Raw genomic sequence first — 16,582 nt, 5'->3', positions numbered from 1 at the left:
AAAAAATAAAATAAGTTATTTATAATGAACAAAGTAGAAATAAAATAACGAATCATATGTAAAACAAAATAGCTACAATAAATATCAATATAATAACCAATTAGTGCTGTAAGTTATTTGTTTCTTAAATAAATAAATTGGCATTAGCGGTTAGTGTAGTATGTGGGGTTTTAGAGTAAAGTGTTGAAACTGTGTTAATAATTAATGCTATTCAACATGAAAAAAAATTAAAATGAACAGTGAGTAAGGTTGCAAAACTATTATTTAATTATTAAAGATACAAAATTGATTGTTTGTGTGTGTTCGTACATCATTGAGTTTTTAACGTATGAGCTGACACAGTACGACAACCATTTCTTCATTGACATGTAAGCGTGAGAGCGCAATTTGATGTTGTTCGTTAAAAAAAAAATAAAAGCGGCCATATGTGCTCCAATTATTAAATCGTAAAAATATAATAATAAGCATATAAAAAAACACATCACAAAACTTCCAAGATACGTCGGACCCCGGATAGTCACTCAACAGCATCAACATTTATAAGCGTTTGCTTTATAAATGTGAGCTCTCGTGAACTATCCGTTGTCCGACGTGACTTTTGGTTTCGTGTGGTAAGTGTGTTAACTTAATAATTAATTAATGGTTGTTTTGTGTGTATTATAAATTATCGTTTAAATACGGTTAGAATCTTTAAAGTTAAATAATAGTTTTGCAACCTTATGTATTAGAATGAGAGTGAAACAAAATCTAACCTAACTTTCTTAGCGCAATGCATAAAAGGTTACATAATACGCTTATTTTACACTTTGCGCTTGCCTACATCGCAATTGCAAAAATGTTTTGTGCAATGCTGTCGTGTAGAACTTTCTATTTCGGTTGCATCAATCCACTCCTTGGTGTTCACCCGCACAAAGAAGATACGGTACTTGTGAGCACCAACGATATATTTGTTGCGACATCTTTGGCAATTGTTGTGATGATACTCCGATACCGATCCCGGTGTCTCTAAAAGCAGAGTAGTGTATTAGTAAATGTGTAATAGTGTTGCGTACAATATGTGCATACGTACGTTAACAGTTACAGTCCCGTGATGTAGTTTCCAGAGGTCTGTCCCGATGCTGCTACTTAATGCTCTTGATTGACACCGCTGCTGCATGTTGTTTGTTCGCGTGCTCCCAAAGTGATGCGGCGACATGAAATAAATAAAAAAAGAAAAAATTAATAAGTGAATAACACCAATGGTAGGTATGGATAACGACGATACGTACATTATGTTTTACTGGTTACGATGAATGTCAGTTGTCTTCGCCTCTGTTTTATGCTTGATGTGTGATGAATATCCACTTGCTCGTTGCAGCATCCGCGATAAGGTCCCGTTCAGCTTCTGAAAGCTATGGAAAATGGAATTGTAAATATGTTGCAAATTTTGAATAGAACGGTGAAATGATTAAAAAGGAAAAAATATGATACCTGATAAAAGAAAACACTCCAACATGTGGTGATAGCTGAATCAGAGTAGAAAGTTGAATTAGTTGTCCTGGAAAGAGCAAATTGTGTAAGCAAAAAAAATTAGGCGTATGTTGTATGCATATTATTTGTGTGTGAAGAAATGTATAACTTACCTATTATTTGGGTCGTCATAAATTGGGCGAATCCATTCATCCTTGGGTTGAAGCTGGTTCGTCGACAAATAGTCAAATTATTACCTGTAGGTAGGAGAGGTTAGAGCTACTTGGTAATGCAATATTTTAAAACGGACTGGTTTTCGTTCCTTTTTTCTCTTACCAACATACGAACGCGTTCCAGCATCATCATTGAATGTAGTGAGGCATGAGGCACAGACATTTTTGATAACTGTAGTAGGATTAATAAAAAAGTAAGTTATTTTGTTATTAAATTTCTTATTTCTTCTCTTTCTACTTACCTACATTGGAATGCGTCCGAATTATCCGAAAGTCTCGATCGATGAACTTGGTCAAAGTTTATGTTTGTTTTCGGGCTGAAATAAAAAGGAAGGATATAAAGTTTTTTTTTCTTAGATTTGTATTTCTTCTTTTCACCTACCAACACGCGAATGCGTCTGAATCCGATGATTGAGGGCGTCCGAAAACTCGATGAGGGCGAACAAATTATTAACTGTAATCGATGAGGAAAAAAGGTTCACAATTACTTCTTGCTTGTATTTGATACTTTCATTCTTTTTCCTTACCTCCATCCGAATGCGTTCAACCATCAACAATAAGCTCGACCAATAAGGCACGAAGGACACATGGTATCTGTAATATGAATAAAAACAAAACAGATAGTAATGCAGTTTGTTTTTTCTTCGTTCCCAAATGTTCTTACCTGAATCCCCGAACACGTTCAATCGTCAATGATTTCTCGATACACAATGTTTCGCGTTGAGACACCATCTTGATTGTCGTGTTCAGGATTTGCGATCGGCGCAGCTATATTTGCTCGTGTCGTGACGCGGGACACTGCCACGTACAGCTGGCCGTGTGCAAACACATCCTTTGGCAGATAGAGGCCCAGATGGTTCAGTGGTTGTCCTTGTGCTTTATTAATGGTCATGGCAAAGCACACCTGCACCTGTGGGAACTGTTTGCGGTGGATTTGGAACGGTTGGCCCTTGTCGTTGCTGTCACAGTAGATGCGTAGCAGCAGCACGTCCGTTCCTCACCGCTTTCCCGTCAATATCTTGGCGTGCAAGCAATGCGTCTTCATGTCCACAATCTGAAGACGCGTTCCGTTGCAAAGTCCCATGTCGGAATTGAGGTTTCGCAACAACAGCACCGGTGTCGATCGCTTCTGCCGTAAGCGATGCAGTGGTATGCCGCTATTGTTGAGGTATTCGGATGGAATCCGTAAGTGTTCATGCTCCTCCGGGTTTAGCAATGTGTCCACGGAACGATACTACCTTGCCTGCCCGGGTAACTGATCTATCACAATGTTGTTAATGGCAGCAACGTCAACATTAAAAGGAGACAGGATCGCACGATCGGAAAAGAATCGATCTGGATCCTGACAGTTCCGTTGCATGTCTGGGTAGATGCGGGCAATCAGCTTATTGATGTCCTGAGCCGAGTTCGCCGTACGGGGTACAGTCATATCGTGCGGTATTTTTGCCAACGATGGGTCCGCTCCTGCAAACGTATCGTGTCGCCCTTCTCCGATACGCAGCAAAAAATTGGCAAATTCCTGCAGCTCGCTGGCTCGAGTCGCGTTAGGAGCCGTGCGTACCAGCATGTTAACGCACAGCAGTACCACCTTGCCGCCAAATGGTCGCTGCACGCCCGTTATGTCCCGAATGGTACGATCGACTGCTTCCAACGCTTATTGGCTGCTCATGGATGCTTCGTCCCACACGATTAGCGTTGCCTGGCGGATGAGTTCAGCGCGCTTCGACTGTACTGGGATGTTGCAAGTGGAGTGTCGGTTTAAGTCGAGCGGAAGCTTAAACGTTGAGTGGATCGTTCTTCCTCCACTAAGGAACAGCGCTGCTATTCCACTCGCCGTAGTGGCAAGCGCAATGTTTGATTGGCGTCGCGTGTATGCGAGGACTTTTTCCAGCACGAAAGATTTGCCCGTACCGCCAGGACCGTCCAGGAAGAAAAAGCGATTGTCTTCAGCATTATAGATTCCGGTTGAGTTGGTGTTCACATCCGTATCCGTTGTAGTGCTCGTCGATATCCGAACTCGATCAATGGCCGCCGTAATTTTGTCGTACACTGTACGCTGCTCGTCGTTGAGTAGGTGTAGGGTGGCCAAAGTTTCGTCGAGATCGTTCACTGCGTAAGCCCGTTCGGTCGTGATGAACTCGTTCACCTCATTCGCATCGTTCCTGAGGTGCCCTCCAACGTGTTCATAATCCTGCAGCTGTGGCATATCGGGAAAGGTGGTTAAATCCTTTGCCGGAATGGTACGTCGCAAAAACCGATCGATTTCGCGCAGCGCACGAAAACGTTCGACGTCAATCAGCAGCGTATTCAGGTCGGACTGTTGTGATGTATACCGGTCGCGATCGTGGAAGCGAAAGTCTTCACACAATAGCTCTGCGTACATATCCCACAGCTTGCGCGGTTCTTGCGGCATCCCAAGTGAGAGAATAAGCGCAAAGAAATGGCGAAATTGGGAGGGCATTTGGAATGTGGCCGCTTCCTGTAGAGCCCGTTCCCAGTCGGAATCATCTAGCAACAGTCCTTCTCTGATGACAGCTTGCTGGAACGTTGCATACACTGTGCCGTCAACAGTGCGCAAATTCTCGAACGGTGTTGGTCCTTTGCGGTAGCACAGTAGCAATCGCAAACAGTAGCGCTCGAAGAGCTGCATACCGCAGGACACCATGCATCCAACTACCGTTTTGTGCGAGGTACGGGTGCGACGTATCCACTGCTTGGTGCCAAGTTCGTGCCACGGTTGTCACTGACGCGCTGTCGGTTCACCGTACCGATAGTACATGGGTACGTCGTGATAAAGGAGCGTTTTGGCGAAATCGTCGTTAGCCGCAAGCAAGAAAAATTGAGTCAGCATTGTACATTTTCCCCGGTTTAACGCGCACGAAAGGTTCTCGTTCGCTCGGTAAAACACGTACTGCTGGTTCTCCAGGTGGATGGGCAGCGTCACGACGGTGTGCGTTTTCGCCTGCAGCTCGAAACGCATGATACGCCAGCAGCTGTCTGTCGGTGATAGGTAGCGTGCGTCGATGATCTGCTGTATCTAATCATTGCCACCAGTGAGAGATACGCTCAGCCGATCCTATCTCTCTGAACCTTGTACACGTACTTGTACAGATTTAAGGGAATCATATCAGGTATGATTCCATATTAGGTATGATTCCATTAGAATAATCTGTATCTGTAACGCGTAGTGAAAGGTAAACCGGCATCTTAACAAGGCGTCATCATTTCTGATTATCATTTGCTTGTATCAGTGTTAAGTCCTATCCGCCTTTCATTTGCTACGAAGGAGGAGAATATAATTTGGCTTAATTAACTACCTCAAAGTGTACGTTTTTACCGGCCAATTGAAGTACAATTTGTCAAAGAAACAAAAGAAGTGTTAGAGGGTGCAAAAGAAATTAATGATCAAATTTTGACCACATTGGCTCTAAAAATAATCTTAAGTGGCACAGATGATGTGATAGTGTCTTTTAATTTTTATATGAGTATGATAGATGGGAAAGTGTTTGCCTATGTTACTAATACTCAATCAATGAAAACTTGTTGTGTAAGTGGAGCTATGCCAAGCCAGATGAATAACTTGAATGAAGTGGAAAATGGATGTTGTGTTCACCCTGAAATTTTGAACTTTAGAATTTCTCCGTTACATTGCTGGATGCGGTTTTTAGAGCGTCTGAAATACTGAAACAAATTTAGCAAGCACTAGTATGACCACACGGTCCAATGATCAGCAACATCAGGAACTAAGTTCTGATTCCGATGGACAGGACAGTGCAGGGCTTGGAGGAGAAGGCTGTATTACATACGCTAAATATTAGTTTTGCACATGTTGTTGAAGGTTTAAAGAGGTTTTGGAAGTTTTGCAAATGATATCAATATCTTTAGCAATAGTTAGTCTTCATCCAACTACTGAACACGACTGAACTATAATACAAGCGAATATCTTTAGATATTGTTACAATACTTGTCTATAAGGACCAGGCACCTCCATTACCTCAGGTAGTGGGCGACGGTAGATACCAATATTTTTTCAAAGGTAACTGTGATCTCGATTTTGTTTTGCCTACCTATAAGATCCTAATACTAATAATAGAATGTCGATACCTTAAAATTTGATGTCTCCAACTTTAAATAAAGTTTAACGAAAATGTTGAGTCTACAAATAACTTATAACACTGATTGGTTTTAAATTTAAAGAGTAAATCTGGTACAATTTAGATGCAAGTTGGGTAAAAAAAAATATAATTTAATGTAAAAAGAAATAAATAAGAATAAATGTAAATAGTTACGAAAAAGGGTGACCATGCGTTTTTACTCATGTAACGTCTATTATTAAAACAGATGCATCACGCAACTTCCAAGACACGTCGACCCCGGATAGTCACTGAACAGCATCAACATTTATAAGGGTTTGCATTATAAATGTGAGCCCTCGTGAACTATCCGTTGTCCGACGTGACTCTTGGTTTCGTGTGCTGAGCGGTTTGATAAAAAAAGCGCACTTTCGATGCTTTCGGAACGCCATGGTCACCCTTTTCGATGCAGAGCAATGTTGCAGTTAATTTTTGAAAAATTAACGCAGTGTAAAAAAAATAAAATAAGTTATTTATAATGAACAAAGTAGAAATAAAATAACGAATCATATGTAAAACAAAATAGCTACAATAAATATCAATATAATAACCAATTAGTGCTGTAAGTTATTTGTTTCTTAAATAAATAAATTGGCATTAGCGGTTAGTGTAGTATGTGGGGTTTTAGAGTAAAGTGTTGAAACTGTGTTAATAATTAATGCTATTCAACATGAAAAAAAATTAAAATGAACAGTGAGTAAGGTTGCAAAACTATTATTTAATTATTAAAGATACAAAATTGATTGTTTGTGTGTGTTCGTACATCATTGAGTTTTTAACGTATGAGCTGACACAGTACGACAACCATTTCTTCATTGACATGTAAGCGTGAGAGCGCAATTTGATGTTGTTCGTTAAAAAAAAAATAAAAGCGGCCATATGTGCTCCAATTATTAAATCGTAAAAATATAATAATAAGCATATAAAAAAACACATCACAAAACTTCCAAGATACGTCGGACCCCGGATAGTCACTCAACAGCATCAACATTTATAAGCGTTTGCTTTATAAATGTGAGCTCTCGTGAACTATCCGTTGTCCGACGTGACTTTTGGTTTCGTGTGGTAAGTGTGTTAACTTAATAATTAATTAATGGTTGTTTTGTGTGTATTATAAATTATCGTTTAAATACGGTTAGAATCTTTAAAGTTAAATAATAGTTTTGCAACCTTATGTATTAGAATGAGAGTGAAACAAAATCTAACCTAACTTTCTTAGCGCAATGCATAAAAGGTTACATAATACGCTTATTTTACACTTTGCGCTTGGCTACATCGCAATTGCAAAAATGTTTTGTGCAATGCTGTCGTGTAGAACTTTCTGTTTCGGTTGCATCAATCCGCTCCTTGGTGTTCACCCGCACAAAGAAGATACGGTACTTGTGAGCACCAACGATATATTTGTTGCGACATCTTTGGCAATTGTTGTGATGATACTCCGATACCGATCCCGGTGTCTCTAAAAGCAGAGTAGTGTATTAGTAAATGTGTAATAGTGTTGCGTACAATATGTGCATACGTACGTTAACAGTCACAGTCCCGTGATGTAGTTTCCAGAGGTCTGTCCCGATGCTGCTACTTGATGCTCTTGATTGACACCGCTGCTGCATGTTGTTTGTTCGCGTGCTCCCAAAGTGATGCGGCGACATGAAATAAATAAAAAAAAAGAAAAAATTAATAAGTGAATAACACCAATGGTAGGTATGGATAACGACGATACGTACATTATGTTTTACTGGTTACGATGAATGTCAGTTGTCTTCGCCTCTGTTTTATGCTTGATGTGTGATGAATATCCACTTGCTCGTTGCAGCATCCGCGATAAGGTCCCGTTCAGCTTCTGAAAGCTATGGAAAATGGAATTGTAAATATGTTGCAAATTTTGAATAGAACGGTGAAATGATTAAAAAGGAAAAAATATGATACCTGATAAAAGAAAACACTCCAACATGTGGTGATAGCTGAATCAGAGTAGAAAGTTGAATTAGTTGTCCTGGAAAGAGCAAATTGTGTAAGCAAAAAAAATTAGGCGTATGTTGTATGCATATTATTTGTGTGTGAAGAAATGTATAACTTACCTATTATTTGGGTCGTCATAAATTGGGCGAATCCATTCATCCTTGGGTTGAAGCTGGTTCGTCGACAAATAGTCAAATTATTACCTGTAGGTAGGAGAGGTTAGAGCTACTTGGTAATGAAATATTTTAAAACGGACTAGTTTTCGTTCCTTTTTTCACTTACCAACATACGAACGCGTTCCAGCATCATCATTGAATGTAGTGAGGCATGAGGCACAGACATTTTTGATAACTGTAGTAGGATTAATAAAAAAAGTTAGTTATTTTGTTATTAAATTTCTTATTTTTTCTCTTTCTACTTACCTACATTGGAATGCGTCCGAATTATCCGAAAGTCTCGATCGATGAACTTGGTCAAAGTTTATGTTTGTTTTCGGGCTGAAATAAAAAGGAAGGATATAAAGTTTTTTTTTCTTAGATTTGTATTTCTTCTTTTCACCTGCCAACACGCGAATGCGTCTGAATCCGATGATTGAGGGCGTCCGAAAACTCGATGAGGGCGAACAAATTATTAACTGTAATCGATGAGGAAAAAAGGTTCACAATTACTTCTTGCTTGTATTTGATACTTTCATTCTTTTTCCTTACCTCCATCCGAATGCGTTCAACCATCAACAATAAGCTCGACCAATAAGGCACGAAGGACACATGGTATCTGTAATATGAATAAAAACAAAACAGATAGTAATGCAGTTTGTTTTTTCTTCGTTCCCAAATGTTCTTACCTGAATCCCCGAACACGTTCAATCGTCAATGATTTCTCGATACACAATGTTTCGCGTTGAGACACCATCTTGATTGTCGTGTTCAGGATTTGCGATCGGCGCAGCTATATTTGCTCGTGTCGTGACGCGGGACACTGCCACGTACAGCTGGCCGTGTGCAAACACATCCTTTGGCAGATAGAGGCCCAGATGGTTCAGTGGTTGTCCTTGTGCTTTATTAATGGTCATGGCAAAGCACACCTGCACCTGTGGGAACTGTTTGCGGTGGATTTGGAACGGTTGGCCCTTGTCGTTGCTGTCACAGTAGATGCGTAGCAGCAGCACGTCCGTTCCTCACCGCTTTCCCGTCAATATCTTGGCGTGCAAGCAATGCGTCTTCATGTCCACAATCTGAAGACGCGTTCCGTTGCAAAGTCCCATGTCGGAATTGAGGTTTCGCAACAACAGCACCGGTGTCGATCGCTTCAGCCGTAAGCGATGCAGTGGTATGCCGCTATTGTTGAGGTATTCGGATGGAATCCGTAAGTGTTCATGCTCCTCCGGGTTTACCAACGTGTCTACGGAACGATACTACCTTGCCTGCCCGGGTAACTGATCCATCACAATGTTGTTAATGGCAGCAACGTCAACATTAAATGGAGACAGGATCGCACGATCGGAAAAGAATCGATCTGGATCCTGACAGTTCCGTTGCATGTCTGGGTAGATGCGGGCAATCAGCTTATTGATGTCCTGAGCCGAGTTCTCCGTACGGGGTACAGCCATATCGTGCGGTATTTTTGCCAACGATGGGTCCGCTCCTGCAAACGTATCGTGTCGCCCTTCTCCGATACGCAGCAAAAAATTGGCAAATTCCTGCAGCTCGCTGGCTCGAGTCGCGTTAGGAGCCGTGCGTACCAGCATGTTAACGCACAGCCGTAGCGTCGTGCAGAGGGACCATAGTGTGCTCCGTTTGATGCACTCGTTGATTATTTGTGCATCATTACCCTTTGGTACGATGGGCAAAATTTGACGGAAGTCACCGGACAGCAGTACCACCTTGCCGCCAAATGGTCGCTGCACGCCCGTTATGTCCCGAATGGTACGATCGACTGCTTCCAACGCTTATTGGCTGCTCATGGATGCTTCGTCCCACACGATTAGCGTTGCCTGGCGGATGAGTTCAGCGCGCTTCGACTGTACTGGGATGTTGCAAGTGGAGTGTCGGTTTAAGTCGAGCGGAAGCTTAAACGTTGAGTGGATCGTTCTTCCTCCACTAAGGAACAGCGCTGCTATTCCACTCGCCGTAGTGGCAAGCGCAATGTTTGATTGGCGTCGCGTGTATGCGAAGACTTTTTCCAGCACGAAAGATTTGCCCGTACCGCCAGGACCGTCCAGGAAGAAAAAGCGATTGTCTTCAGCATTATAGATTCCGGTTGAGTTGGTGTTCACATCCGTATCCGTTGTAGTGCTCGTCGATATCCGAACTCGATCAATGGCCGCCGTAATTTTGTCGTACACTGTACGCTGCTCGTCGTTGAGTAGGTGTAGGGTGGCCAAAGTTTCGTCGAGATCGTTCACTGCGTAAGCCCGTTCGGTCGTGATGAACTCGTTCACCTCATTCGCATCGTTCCTGATGTGCTCTCCAACGTGTTCATAATCCTGCAGCTATGGCATATCGGGAAAGGTGGTTAAATCCTTTGAGCAAGGTGGTGAGAGAATAAGCGCAAAGAAATGGCGAAATTGGGAGGGCATTTGGAATGTGGCCGCTTCCTGTAGAGCCCGTTCCCACTCGGAATCATCTAGCAACAGTCCTTCTCTGATGACAGCTTGCTGGAACGTTGCATACACTGTGCCGTCAACAGTGCGCAAATTCTCGAACGGTGTTGGTCCTTTGCGGTAGCACAGTAGCAATCGCAAACAGTAGCGCTCGAAGAGCTGCATACCGCAGGACACCATGCATCCAACTACCGTTTTGTGCGAGGTACGGGTGCGACGTATCCACTGCTTGGTGCCAAGTTCGTGCCACGGTTGTCGCTGACGCGCTGTCGGTTCACCGTACCGATAGTACATGGGTACGTCGTGATAAAGGAGCGTTTTGGCGAAATCGTCGTTAGCCGCAAGCAAGAAAAATTGAGTCAGCATTGTACATTTTCCCCGGTTTAACGCGCACGAAAGGTTCTCGTTCGCTCGGTAAAACACGTACTGCTGGTTCTCCAGGTGGATGGGCAGCGTCACGACGGTGTGCGTTTTCGCCTGCAGCTCGAAACGCATGATACGCCAGCAGCTGTCTGTCGGTGATAGGTAGCGTGCGTCGATGATCTGCTGTATCTAATCATTGCCACCAGTGAGAGATACGCTCAGCCGATCCTATCTCTCTGAACCTTGTACACGTACTTGTACAGATTTAAGGGAATCATATCAGGTATGATTCCATATTAGGTATGATTCCATTAGAATAATCTGTATCTGTAACGCGTAGTGAAAGGTAAACCGGCATCTTAACAAGGCGTCATCATTTCTGATTATCATTTACTTGTATCAGTGTTAAGTCCTATCCGCCTTTCATTTGCTACGAAGGAGGAGAATATAATTTGGCTTAATTAACTACCTCAAAGTGTACGTTTTTACCGGCCAATTGAAGTACAATTTGTCAAAGAAACAAAAGAAGTGTTAGAGGGTGCAAAAGAAATTAATGATCAAATTTTGACCACATTGGCTCTAAAAATAATCTTAAGTGGCACAGATGATGTGATAGTGTCTTTTAATTTTTATATGAGTATGATAGATGGGAAAGTGTTTGCCTATGTTACTAATACTCAATCAATGAAAACTTGTTGTGTAAGTGGAGCTATGCCAAGCCAGATGAATAACTTGAATGAAGTGGAAAATGGATGTTGTGTTCATCCTGAAATTTTGAACTTTAGAATTTCTCCGTTACATTGCTGGATGCGGTTTTTAGAGCGTCTGAAATACTGAAACAAATTTAGCAAGCACTAGTATGACCACACGGTCCAATGATCAGCAACATCAGGAACTAAGTTCTGATTCCGATGGACAGGACAGTGCAGGGCTTGGAGAAGAAGGCTGTATTACATACGCTAAATATTAGTTTTGCACATGTTGTTGAAGGTTTAAAGAGGTTTTGGAAGTTTTGCAAATGATATCAATATCTTTAGCAATAGTTAGTCTTCATCCAACTACTGAACACGACTGAACTATAATACAAGCGAATATCTTTAGATATTGTTACAATACTTGTCTATAAGGACCAGGCACCTCCATTACCTCAGGTAGTGGGCGACGGTAGATACCAATATTTTTTCAAAGGTAACTGTGATCTCGATTTTGTTTTGCCTACCTATAAGATCCTAATACTAATAATAGAATGTCGATACCTTAAAATTTGATGTCTCCAACTTTAAATAAAGTTTAACGAAAATGTTGAGTCTACAAATAACTTATAACACTGATTGGTTTTAAATTTAAAGAGTAAATCTGGTACAATTTAGATGCAAGTTGGGTAAAAAAAAATATAATTTAATGTAAAAAGAAATAAATAAGAATAAATGTAAATAGTTACGAAAAAGGGTGACCATGCGTTTTTACTCATGTAACGTCTATTATTAAAACAGATGCATCACGCAACTTCCAAGACACGTCGACCCCGGATAGTCACTGAACAGCATCAACATTTATAAGGGTTTGCATTATAAATGTGAGCCCTCGTGAACTATCCGTTGTCCGACGTGACTCTTGGTTTCGTGTGCTGAGCGGTTTGATAAAAAAAGCGCACTTTCGATGCTTTCGGAACGCCATGGTCACCCTTTTCGATGCAGAGCAATGTTGCAGTTAATTTTTGAAAAATTAACGCAGTGTAAAAAAAATAAAATAAGTTATTTATAATGAACAAAGTAGAAATAAAATAACGAATCATATGTAAAACAAAATAGCTACAATAAATATCAATATAATAACCAATTAGTGCTGTAAGTTATTTGTTTCTTAAATAAATAAATTGGCATTAGCGGTTAGTGTAGTATGTGGGGTTTTAGAGTAAAGTGTTGAAACTGTGTTAATAATTAATGCTATTCAACATGAAAAAAAATTAAAATGAACAGTGAGTAAGGTTGCAAAACTATTATTTAATTATTAAAGATACAAAATTGATTGTTTGTGTGTGTTCGTACATCATTGAGTTTTTAACGTATGAGCTGACACAGTACGACAACCATTTCTTCATTGACATGTAAGCGTGAGAGCGCAATTTGATGTTGTTCGTTAAAAAAAAAATAAAAGCGGCCATATGTGCTCCAATTATTAAATCGTAAAAATATAATAATAAGCATATAAAAAAACACATCACAAAACTTCCAAGATACGTCGGACCCCGGATAGTCACTCAACAGCATCAACATTTATAAGCGTTTGCTTTATAAATGTGAGCTCTCGTGAACTATCCGTTGTCCGACGTGACTTTTGGTTTCGTGTGGTAAGTGTGTTAACTTAATAATTAATTAATGGTTGTTTTGTGTGTATTATAAATTATCGTTTAAATACGGTTAGAATCTTTAAAGTTAAATAATAGTTTTGCAACCTTATGTATTAGAATGAGAGTGAAACAAAATCTAACCTAACTTTCTTAGCGCAATGCATAAAAGGTTACATAATACGCTTATTTTACACTTTGCGCTTGCCTACATCGCAATTGCAAAAATGTTTTGTGCAATGCTGTCGTGTAGAACTTTCTATTTCGGTTGCATCAATCCACTCCTTGGTGTTCACCCGCACAAAGAAGATACGGTACTTGTGAGCACCAACGATATATTTGTTGCGACATCTTTGGCAATTGTTGTGATGATACTCCGATACCGATCCCGGTGTCTCTAAAAGCAGAGTAGTGTATTAGTAAATGTGTAATAGTGTTGCGTACAATATGTGCATACGTACGTTAACAGTTACAGTCCCGTGATGTAGTTTCCAGAGGTCTGTCCCGATGCTGCTACTTAATGCTCTTGATTGACACCGCTGCTGCATGTTGTTTGTTCGCGTGCTCCCAAAGTGATGCGGCGACATGAAATAAATAAAAAAAGAAAAAATTAATAAGTGAATAACACCAATGGTAGGTATGGATAACGACGATACGTACATTATGTTTTACTGGTTACGATGAATGTCAGTTGTCTTCGCCTCTGTTTTATGCTTGATGTGTGATGAATATCCACTTGCTCGTTGCAGCATCCGCGATAAGGTCCCGTTCAGCTTCTGAAAGCTATGGAAAATGGAATTGTAAATATGTTGCAAATTTTGAATAGAACGGTGAAATGATTAAAAAGGAAAAAATATGATACCTGATAAAAGAAAACACTCCAACATGTGGTGATAGCTGAATCAGAGTAGAAAGTTGAATTAGTTGTCCTGGAAAGAGCAAATTGTGTAAGCAAAAAAAATTAGGCGTATGTTGTATGCATATTATTTGTGTGTGAAGAAATGTATAACTTACCTATTATTTGGGTCGTCATAAATTGGGCGAATCCATTCATCCTTGGGTTGAAGCTGGTTCGTCGACAAATAGTCAAATTATTACCTGTAGGTAGGAGAGGTTAGAGCTACTTGGTAATGCAATATTTTAAAACGGACTGGTTTTCGTTCCTTTTTTCTCTTACCAACATACGAACGCGTTCCAGCATCATCATTCAATGTAGTGAGGCATGAGGCACAGACAAATTTGATAACTGTAGTAGGATTAATAAAAAAAGTTAGTTATTTTGTTATTAAATTTCTTATTTTTTCTCTTTCTATTTACCTACATTGGAATGCGTCCGAATTATCCGAAAGTCTCGATCGATGAACTTGGTCAAAGTTTATTTTTGTTTTCGGGCTGAAATAAAAAGGAAGGATATAAAGTTTTTTTTTCTTAGATTTGTATTTCTTCTTTTCACCTACCAACACGCGAATGCGTCTGAATCCGATGATTGAGGGCGTCCGAAAACTCGATGAGGGCGAACAAATTATTAACTGTAATCGATGAGGAAAAAAGGTTCACAATTACTTCTTGCTTGTATTTGATACTTTCATTCTTTTTCCTTACCTCCATCCGAATGCGTTCAACCATCAACAATAAGCTCGACCAATAAGGCACGAAGGACACATGGTATCTGTAATATGAATAAAAACAAAACAGATAGTAATGCAGTTTGTTTTTTCTTCGTTCCCAAATGTTCTTACCTGAATCCCCGAACACGTTCAATCGTCAATGATTTCTCGATACACAATGTTTCGCGTTGAGACACCATCTTGATTGTCGTGTTCAGGATTTGCGATCGGCGCAGCTATATTTGCTCGTGTCGTGACGCGGGACACTGCCACGTACAGCTGGCCGTGTGCAAACACATCCTTTGGCAGATAGAGGCCCAGATGGTTCAGTGGTTGTCCTTGTGCTTTATTAATGGTCATGGCAAAGCACACCTGCACCTGTGGGAACTGTTTGCGGTGGATTTGGAACGGTTGGCCCTTGTCGTTGCTGTCACAGTAGATGCGTAGCAGCAGCACGTCCGTTCCTCACCGCTTTCCCGTCAATATCTTGGCGTGCAAGCAATGCGTCTTCATGTCCACAATCTGAAGACGCGTTCCGTTGCAAAGTCCCATGTCGGAATTGAGGTTTCGCAACAACAGCACCGGTGTCGATCGCTTCTGCCGTAAGCGATGCAGTGGTATGCCGCTATTGTTGAGGTATTCGGATGGAATCCGTAAGTGTTCATGCTCCTCCGGGTTTAGCAATGTGTCCACGGAACGATACTACCTTGCCTGCCCGGGTAACTGATCTATCACAATGTTGTTAATGGCAGCAACGTCAACATTAAAAGGAGACAGGATCGCACGATCGGAAAAGAATCGATCTGGATCCTGACAGTTCCGTTGCATGTCTGGGTAGATGCGGGCAATCAGCTTATTGATGTCCTGAGCCGAGTTCGCCGTACGGGGTACAGTCATATCGTGCGGTATTTTTGCCAACGATGGGTCCGCTCCTGCAAACGTATCGTGTCGCCCTTCTCCGATACGCAGCAAAAAATTGGCAAATTCCTGCAGCTCGCTGGCTCGAGTCGCGTTAGGAGCCGTGCGTACCAGCATGTTAACGCACAGCAGTACCACCTTGCCGCCAAATGGTCGCTGCACGCCCGTTATGTCCCGAATGGTACGATCGACTGCTTCCAACGCTTATTGGCTGCTCATGGATGCTTCGTCCCACACGATTAGCGTTGCCTGGCGGATGAGTTCAGCGCGCTTCGACTGTACTGGGATGTTGCAAGTGGAGTGTCGGTTTAAGTCGAGCGGAAGCTTAAACGTTGAGTGGATCGTTCTTCCTCCACTAAGGAACAGCGCTGCTATTCCACTCGCCGTAGTGGCAAGCGCAATGTTTGATTGGCGTCGCGTGTATGCGAGGACTTTTTCCAGCACGAAAGATTTGCCCGTACCGCCAGGACCGTCCAGGAAGAAAAAGCGATTGTCTTCAGCATTATAGATTCCGGTTGAGTTGGTGTTCACATCCGTATCCGTTGTAGTGCTCGTCGATATCCGAACTCGATCAATGGCCGCCGTAATTTTGTCGTACACTGTACGCTGCTCGTCGTTGAGTAGGTGTAGGGTGGCCAAAGTTTCGTCGAGATCGTTCACTGCGTAAGCCCGTTCGGTCGTGATGAACTCGTTCACCTCATTCGCATCGTTCCTGAGGTGCCCTCCAACGTGTTCATAATCCTGCAGCTGTGGCATATCGGGAAAGGTGGTTAAATCCTTTGCCGGAATGGTACGTCGCAAAAACCGATCGATTTCGCGCAGCGCACGAAAACGTTCGACGTCAATCAGCAACGTATTCAGGTCGGACTGTTGTGATGTATACCGGTCGCGATCGTGGAAGCGAAAGTCTTCACACAATAGCTCTTCGTACATATCCCACAGCTTGCGCGGTTCTTGCGGCATCCCAGGTG

The 16,582-nt window shown here is 41.6% G+C and overlaps 1 protein-coding gene across 10 annotated transcripts in view; it reads right to left on the bottom strand.

Annotated features, from left to right (window-relative positions):
• LOC125770566 (uncharacterized) overlaps positions 1 to 16,582 on the bottom strand; it is a 91,164-nt gene that overhangs the window by 68,179 nt on the left and 6,403 nt on the right. The window contains exon 1 of one of the 10 annotated variants that reach the window (XR_007419222.1): positions 14,540 to 15,270. The exons of 5 other annotated variants lie outside the window; for them this stretch is intronic. The gene's annotated coding sequence lies outside the window, so the exon portion shown is untranslated. 4 more of the 10 variants (XR_007419224.1, XR_007419223.1, XR_007419221.1 and 1 more) reach the window with 4 other exon arrangements.

The sequence above is a fragment of the Anopheles funestus genome, chromosome X, assembly GCF_943734845.2.
Source record: "Anopheles funestus chromosome X, idAnoFuneDA-416_04, whole genome shotgun sequence".
Taxonomy (NCBI): domain Eukaryota; kingdom Metazoa; phylum Arthropoda; class Insecta; order Diptera; family Culicidae; genus Anopheles; species Anopheles funestus.
The sequence above is the reverse complement of the archived record's forward strand: the minus strand, read 5'-3'. Positions and strand labels throughout refer to the sequence as shown.